The sequence below is a fragment of the Saccopteryx bilineata genome, chromosome 12 (assembly GCF_036850765.1).
Source record: "Saccopteryx bilineata isolate mSacBil1 chromosome 12, mSacBil1_pri_phased_curated, whole genome shotgun sequence".
Lineage (NCBI taxonomy): Eukaryota > Metazoa > Chordata > Mammalia > Chiroptera > Emballonuridae > Saccopteryx > Saccopteryx bilineata.
Window position 1 is genome coordinate 2,571,755 of NC_089501.1, and position 8,972 is coordinate 2,580,726.

General features: G+C 44.5%; 1 long non-coding RNA gene across 1 annotated transcript; it reads left to right on the forward strand.

Annotated features, from left to right (window-relative positions):
- The first annotated feature begins 1,225 nt into the window (after window positions 1-1,225).
- On the forward strand, window positions 1,226-6,340 carry LOC136316404 (uncharacterized). Its single transcript, XR_010727702.1, has 4 exons — window positions 1,226-1,363; window positions 2,124-2,218; window positions 2,923-2,993; window positions 5,859-6,340. It is a non-coding gene; the product is annotated as an uncharacterized lncRNA (long non-coding RNA).
- The last annotated feature ends 2,632 nt before the right edge of the window (window positions 6,341-8,972 follow it).

Here is an 8,972-nt window from a genome sequence, read left to right on the forward strand (position 1 = left end):
AGGAAGCTCCCTCACAGACTGATAAGAAGAACAAATGTTCAGTAATGAGATGTTTGCCTTGCCATATAACTAAGTCATAAAAAGTTATTCCTGGTGATAACTCTTATTATGGGCAAGGCGCCAATTCAAATTCTTGAAGGGAGAGGTGACCATATCTTCAGAGCCCACAGGGTCCTCATTGCCTTCTGAGGCCTATTGTGAACCTTTCATCTTCCATGTCTAGAGACCTTGGTAACAACAAGGCAATGGCACAGTCTAGTTGTCCAAGAAGCTTCTGGATTCCACTTCTGTGGATATAAAAGTTCAGCACCAGACGCGGATTAAGGTCAGTTGAGGCCCTGGGTGCAGAAGAAAATATTGGGCCCCTTAAAAAAGAGAGACAGGAAAAATGAACATACATGTTAACCATATTTTTAAATAAATAAAAAATATTTTATACTATTAATGTTAAAATTGCACATATGAAACCAAACTTGGCGTCATTAAAAAAAAAAGTGTCGCCTGACCTGTGGTGGCGCAGTGGGATAAAGCGTCGACCTGGAACACTGAGGTTGCCGGTTCGAAACCTTGGGCTTGCCCGGTCAAGGCACATATGGGAGTTGATGCTTCCTGCTCCTCCCTCCCCTTCTCTCTCTCTCTCTCCTCTCTCTCTAAAAATTAATAAATAAAATATTAAAAAAAAAAAAAAAAAAAAAGTGTCAAGTTGGGGTTTTGCAGGGCCCTTCAGAAGTCGGGGTCCAGGGCCTGTGCCTGGTGTGCCTGCTGTTAAATCTGCCTCTGTTCAGCACTCAAAAACCCAATTGCTATTCGTGCGTATTGCACAGAGCGAGGCCTGCAAGCCTCACTGTAATTGCCAGCAGTGTTTCCTCAGGGCAGAACGATGGGCTGAGGGAAAAGGTGAAGGGAAACTTTCATTTCTTACTTCTCTGCTTCCATGTGCTTAGTTTTTTTTATAACATACTTACTCCTTTAAATATTTCAAACACATTTTTTAAAATCTTCATTGAGTCTTTCAAGTCCATGAAACAAATAGTTGCTGAGACAACGCATTGGGAAGGCGGGTTTGGCTCCAATTCTCTAACCGGAGCAGCTGGGGTCTGCTGAAACCACCCCTGTGCATTTATGTCACCTGCTCTTCTCCCCGCCTCTGCAAAGATGATTTGCAAATGAAGTTCCTTTTGCTGACCTGCCCCTGGGTTGAGGGATGAATGGGAGGCCAGAAGGGCCATGTGGAAAGTGGTCCCAGTGGGCTGGGCAGGGCGCCCAGGCTTGCGAGAACCAAGGTTGGCCAACGCGGTCAGAGCCAGAGACACCACAGCTTTGCTGGGACTCTCTGCCGCTGTCTTCTACCAGATTCTAGAAGGTAAAGTGCTTTCAAGGCAGAAACCTGCCTGCGGAACAAGGCAGGTCCTGCGCACACCGATCTGGCAGGTGGGCCCTGGGAGCCGGTTCCGGGTGAGCAAGAACCCATGAGGCTGAGGGGGAGGTGGGGAGGGGGGCACTTGGGAGGGCTTCCCCTGCCAGGGGGCCAGAGAAGCTCAACGGTGCAGCAGAGTTCTTGCTAAGAGAAACTATGAGAGGTCTAGACAGCAGCCCTAGTGTGGAGCATTGAGAACAAGGTAAGTCTCTGACTCCAGCCCCAGTGACTGACTAGGCAACTGAACAGTATTCTCGGGCATCCTGCTGATCAGCTAATGGATGAGAGTTTTGTTTTTGTTTTGTTTTCAGTTCTTTAAATCTCCTTTTAAAACTCTGGGTTAAAATGTGCCCTCCATGTAATTTCTCACCTGCTGGGGGGAAGGGGAGGGTAAAGGAGAGTAGAATTTATATGATTTAAATCCCATATGATTTGTACCTTTCTCCCCTCCCCCAAATAAAAAGTCATATCATCTTCGGATGGTTCCGGCATATATGTTTTGCATGTACAAGTACACAGAATTTTCCTCCGGGTTAGACTTCTCTGTATTTCTGCTGCCCTGAGAAGCCCACTTCTTGTCTGCTCATCTCTGACCTCTTCCTACTGCTTCCACTGTCTTTAGCCTCGAATCCCACACCCAATGATGGAGTCTGGATATTTTAGAAAGCTCTGTAACTTGATTCCCAATCCCTCCCTATTGTTTTAGAGCTTGAACCCAAGGTGACAACCCTTTGACTTCAGCAGCCTGTCCTGAAACAGACTCTGGAGCAGGGAGCACATGGCTGTTGACTTCATAGCATCGTGAGTGTGATGACATTGACCACCCTTTTTCATGGGTTTCGATGGTCATGGGATTTTTAGATAGTTTCTGATATAAACTCACAGAGTCCTTCCGTGGAATACGTGCCTGACTGCTTCTTATAGGTGAAAACAAAAATGGAACTAGTATTTCACGTCTGACATCACCTTGCAGAACCCTCGTGAGTCTCGGGATCCTGACAATCAGTGCCCTGACCAGGCAGACTCCTAGTGGAAGGAGGGTGGAAGGGATCTCACCTTGGTGAAAAGCCTAACAGGCATCCCCAAACTACGGCCCGTGGGCCACATGCGGCCTCCTGAGGCCATTTATTCGGCCCCCTGCCACACTTCTGGAAGGGGCACCTCTTTCATTGGTGGTCATTGAGAGGAGCACTGTATGTGGCGGCCCTCCAACGGTCTGAGGGACAATGAACTGGCCCCCTGTGTAAAAAGTTTGGGGACCCCTGGAATAGATACTACTCAGACCTCTCCCATCCTGCCAAGTTCCCAGTCCCATGTCTGCTGTGTCTCTCCCTGCCACACCCCATAAAAGCAGCAACTTGACCATAAGCAGATTTGAAAATCAAATCCAAAACATCAGAATCAACAAGGTCTTCAGCCGCCAACCCAGCATCGCTGTGGCGTCTTATCCTGGACAAATACGTGCGAAGATTTTTTTTCTTCCTCTCCTTTTGTATCTCTCCCAGGAAAGCTGAACTGATTAAAAAATAAAAGTAACCAGCTGGTAGAAATCTTGGATCTGTGCGTTGAAGCTGAGGTAATAGCCTTTTAAATAAACTACAAAATAAGGGACAAGGGGAAAATTGAAGGAGACTTTTGTACAGATTCTTGCTTACCACTTTATGACATGGTTTTCACATCAGATATTTAACGGCCCATCAATCTGATTACGGTACAATTAGTGCCACTTCCAAACCTGATTAGCCACTCTGGTCTTGTTTCTTACAAAGATTCATTCTAGATATTTCTCAATTAGGATTAAATGTCAACTAAAATGTAATACATGAAAAGTGTTATTAATATTATCATAATAACAACTTATGCTCCATCCATATTAAAGCATATAACACATTTGCCTAAAATGTGTGGTTGAAACCCTTTTCTTCGCAACCATAAGGAAAAGCAAAAGGTGCTGGAACTAAATATGAATGAAATGTTCTGTCAAGAGCTTTGCAAACACTGCCCTAACCAGGCAAAATCAAATTTATCTCCAGTAGATTTAGTTTAAATGGTTCATATTCACATGATTGCCAAAGATGGGGTGCTAAAGTCCTTTAAGAAACGATAACTTTGGAAATATACATTGGACTTTCACGTTTTTCCATTTGTATAGTCAAAGGCCCTTTATGAATTAGCAATGAGATTATACAGAACAGATTTTCTTGGGATTATATGAAATGTTTTATTTTTAACTAGAAGCTTTAAAAGTGTGATGAAATCAACACCTTACATTAAGTCTGCATAAAGCCTCAGGAAAAAAATTCTCATCAAAGGAACCAGTGAGAAAGCAAAGAGAGGGACAGATAGAAGAAACCCTGGCTAAAATTCTTTGCCATGAAAGTCTGGTGTCTGTACGATGGCTTAAGAAGAGAAAAGAAATGAGAAACACAACTTCCACACAATCAGCCAAGGACTAGAAGAAATCCCTGGTCACCGGCACAGCAGCTAACCTTAGCATTTCTGTTCTGAAGCAGTTCCAGCAATGAAATCTCAAAGGCAAAGTCTAGGGTTTTATCGGATGGAAAAATTAGTTAGAAACAGCTTCAATTTACATTCTGGAAAATGAAACAAAGTATCAAAAGGTTAAAACCATTCTGTATCCAAAAACCCAAGATCCTAGATGTAATGACTGCTAATATTTCAGCTGTTTCCAGCCAATATTTTTAAGAAAGAGGGCTGGGTGTGTGTGTGTGTGTGTGTGTGTAATATCTTGTTTAAAACACAGTTGAAATCCTACCACATATAGATTTTACAATTTATATTGTAAAATATTAATGTATTCAGGAACCTCCGTGGCTGATGCAGGAAGAAGTCGCACACAGAGGAAAACCTTCCTGCCTCTACTGCGAGTCTTAGGACCATGAATGGGGGAGAAAAGAGAACCACATTAAGCACGACTCCCACTCCACTCCCACAACTTTCAGCATCCACTGAGCTGACCACTCTAGTACTGTTTTTCCCTGCAGTCTTTATGACAACCTTGGAATGTCAGAACTTACTTTGTTGTTAACAAAACTAAGGTTCAGAGCCCAGAGTCATCACCTAAAAGTAACAGAGCCATGATTTAAACCCATATCCCTCCATCACTGACCCTCCCCAAAAGTATGGTGAAAAGTAATGTCAAGTGTCTGCAGAGCTTCACATCTCAGCCATCCACTCATTCAATAACCACTGTGTGCCAGGCACTGTCCTACAAGCTGGCAGTAGAGCAGTGAACAAAAACAAAGTCCTGCCTGACCAGGCGGTGGCGCAGTGGATAGAGCGTCAGACTGGGATGAGGAAGGACCCAGATTCAAGACCCCGAGGTCGCCAGCTTGAGCGTGGGCTCATCTGGTTTGAGCAAAAATCTCACCAGCTTGGACCCAAGGTCACTGGTTCGAGCAAGGGGTTACTTGGTCTGCTGAAGGCCCGTGGTGTGGTCATGGCACATATGAGAAAGCAATCAATGAACAACTAAGGTGTTGCAATGTGCAACGAAAAACTAATGATTGATGCTTCTCATCTCTCTGTTCCTGTCTATCTGTCCCTGTCTATGTCTCTCTCTGACTCTCTCTCTCTGTCTCTGTAAAAAAAACAAACAACAAAAAAAACCAAGGTCCTTGCTTTTCATTCAATATAGAGAATAAACAAATTATGTGTGTGTGTACGTATGTATTGTATATACACACATGCGTGTGTAGAGAGGCACATAGATAGATAATAGGATATATGTCAGATGCTGATAATGAAGGTAAGAGTTAATGGGACAGAAAGTAGCAGGAATGGGGCTGTACATTGCTTTCCTGTGGCTGCTGTAATAGATTACCACAAACTTGGTGACTTAAAATCACAGAAACTTCTGGCCTGTAGTGGCACAGTGGATAAAGTGTTGACCTGGAACTCTGAGGTTGCCAGTTTGAAACCCTGGGCTTCTCAAGCCAAGGTACATATGGGAGTTGATGCTTCCTGCTCCTCCCCCTTCTCTTCCTCTTCTCTTTCCCTTCTCTCTCTCTCTCTCTCTCTTTCATTCCCTCTAAAATAAATAAATTAAAAAAATCTTTTAAAAAAGGGGGGGAATTTAAAAAAAAAATCACAGAAATTTATTCTCTCACAGTTGTGGAGAGCAGAAGTCCAACATCAACACTCTCCACAGGCCTCGCACCTCTGAGAGTTCTCAGGCACCACCTTCTTTGCCTGGTCAGCTTCTGGGCTGTCAACATCTGCAGCTGCTCATTCCCGTCCCTGCCTCTGTCTGTGCACAGCCTTCTCAGTGTTTGTCTCAGATCTTCCTCTGACTTTCTCTTATAAGCACTCTTGTGACTGGACATAAGGCCCAGCCAAATAATCCAGGATGATACCCTCATCTCAAAGTTCTTAACTGCATCTACAAGGACCTTTTTTCCAAGTAAGTTTATATTTACAGGTCTGGGAATTGGAATACTGTACAGACATTTGGGAGACCACCACTCAGCCTACTACAAGCTGCTGTTACTGCTGCCCATGAGATGTCAGGAAAGCCCTCCCTATTACAAGGTTATTTAAGCGGAGACCTGAATAAAGGGGACACTTACGCAAGGGACAGGTGGAGGAACAAGTCCAAGGGCTCTGATGGAAAGTGTGTGTGCTGTGTCTGAGTCACAGCAAAGGCGCTGTGTGGTTGGAGTCGTGTGAACAAGAGGAGACTGGCATGAGAAGAGGTGAATTGTGATGAATAATCTCGTTGCCACATATGAAGGTTATAATCTGCTTTCGTTGTGTGGCCCGCAAGAGGCCAATGAATCTAACACCTGGTGACTTAATCCATACAAGGGCAGTCCACCGTCAGGTGTCTTCAAAATACTTCAAGGAGTTTGGCAGAGTAGACTTGATTTTCCAAAGGTAAATTCCAGTCTACCAACTATATCCCTACTGTTTTATAAACTGACACCTCTGAAAAAATTTCCCTGGCCCACATCCCCATCTAAGATAGGTAATCTCTTTCTGTATTTCCCTAGAACCTTGTCCCACACTCATGATGATGTACTGTGACTTGTCACCCCACCCTGTTAAGCTGCTATGTCTCCCAGTCTAATCTCCACGCTTGTTGATTGCAGGAAACAAATCATCTTCATATTCTTAACACTTACAGCAGGCAAGCGATTAATGCCATTGAATGAGTGAAGGAATAAATGAAATGTAAAAGTCTCATCTTATTCATGCTTGGAATGCTATGCAATCAGAAATCCAAAGAAACATTTAGCTTTGAATGGTTTGTTTCAAACTAAGAGTAAAAATAACTAAGACCATTTATCCTCAAACCTAGAGACAAGTAAAATAAGAAACAGCGCTTTGCTTCCTATTACCACTATTAGGGTAACAGGAAGCAGAAGACCTCAGTTCTAGCTCTAGCTTTGTCAGTTGCTATGTGACCCCAAGCAAATCACTTAATTCCTCTGGGCTCTGGGTTTTTACCAGCAATCAGAGGAAGCCGACCTGAGGGAATACAAGGACCTTTCTCACTCTAAGTGCTCCAGGCCTCACATAAAATCCCAGGAAGTAACCCAGCATTGTAAATATTCATTTAACTTCAAAACTTGCTTTGATAGGAAGTCTTTGCTCCCTTTGGTGATCTCAGTCAGAGGTCCTCAACAATCCAGGCCCAAATCTCCTTCTCTATGGTTCTCACTGCTCAATAATCTCATTTGGTTCCGCAAAAGCCCGTTTCTCAAACTTTTCCTACTGAGATATCCCCCCAAAGCAGAAGAGTGAATGACCTACTGTTCCAAGAAAGCCTGCCCAGCAGGTCTGGAGACTTCCCTCCTGAGGCTAAATTCTATTTAAATTTAAAAAGTAATTTTTAAAATTTATTTTTAAATCAAATGAGTTAAATATTTTTATATTTATATGAATTTTGTATTCTATTCTATAATGCATCTGCTTATTGTAAAAATGCATTTTTTCCTCCAAAACTTTTGAGGGCAATCATTGCTCAGTGTTTATCCTGGGTTGGTGCTGGGTGGCACAGCACCCTGGAGCCGGGAGAGAGGCATTCCCCAGGGTGAGCAGTGAGCTGGAATAACACGTCCCTCCATAAAACCAGTGCCAAGGAGCACTCTTCTGTGGGCAGGAAGAGCCGGCAGGCCCTGTGAGCCTTAATTAGACCTCTGTTCCCTCGTTTCGCATGACCAACACTCCACTCTTTATTGCTCTGGGAAGCTGAAACTGGGTGGGACTTTGGGAAAACTTTGTTGAACATTAGAGACAGTGAAAGGGAAGTAAACACCGAACCAGAAGGACAGACAGGCTGACCTGGGAGGTCCTGGCCCATCTGCCCACAGTTGGCTCCTTCCCAGACCTTGGTCTGGTCCATCCCAGTGGTGAGCCATGGTCAGCCCCAGTCAGACCTCATTTGCTGTGTTTTCTCATCTTTCCAGATAGAAGCCAACCATGAACATCCTCAGCTCAGAGTGGCAGGCCCCATCTGGCCTGTGGCCTTGGAGCCTCCAGATTTCCCCTCCATGCAGACCCTCCTCAATTCCCTACTCCAAGCTCCGCCTGCGCTGGGCAGAACTGCTCCCCTTCGGCGACCTCTCTTGGTTCTGCCCCAGTCCTCTCCCAGAGCACAGGACAGAGTCTTCACTGGTTCACAGTGACATGGAAAAGGCTCACAGCTTCCAGCTGAACCTCTCTCCTGAACCACAAGGAGTGAATCTGAAAGCTCTACACCAGGGGTTGGGAACCTATGGCTCGCAAGCCAGATGTGGCTCTTTTGATGGCTGCATCTGGCTTGCAGACAAATATTTAATAATAAAAATAATAACGTTAAAAATATAAAACATTCTCATTATTACAATCCATTCATTTCCTACCGCTCATGTTCATGGTTGCGGGTGGCTGGAGCCAATCACAGCTGTCCTCCAGGACAACACCAAATTTTTATTGGATAATGCAAAATGTACACAGGGCGTTGTATGGCTCTCACAGAATTACATTTTAAAATATGTGGCGTTCATGGCTCTCTCAGCCAAAAAGTTTTCTGACCCCTGTTCTACACAAAGGTACCCCTCTGAGGGCCATTCCCGTGCACCAGGCCATGGCCTCTTACCTCCTGCACCGAGACCTCCAATGTGTCTGCCACACTAGGATGCCAGCACAGCTGCCACTTTCTGCTTTGCACAGAGATGCCCTATGGGAGAAGGGGGGGGGGATTCTTTATGGATTGTCTTTCAGGAATTGAAGAGCTTCAGAGGGATTAGAAAAGGATGCCTCCTCACTGTACATACAACTCCCCTGGCAAAGATTTTCCCCTTTCCCTGCTGGAAACAGCCTTATGGTCAGGCTGGGTTTCTACCCAACCTGTCACTCAGTTGAGGCATTTGGGGGTTTTTGGTCACATAAGTTTTTAAATATGACATATATATTTGCTCGTTTGGGTGTGGGAGACAGGCTGTAAGCTGGCAAAGTTATTATTGGATTAAAAGCTTTGATTTCTACACTATAAAATGGGGACAGACTGGGGGCTCGCTCTCTCGGTTCCTGCTATCACCATTGCAGGGGC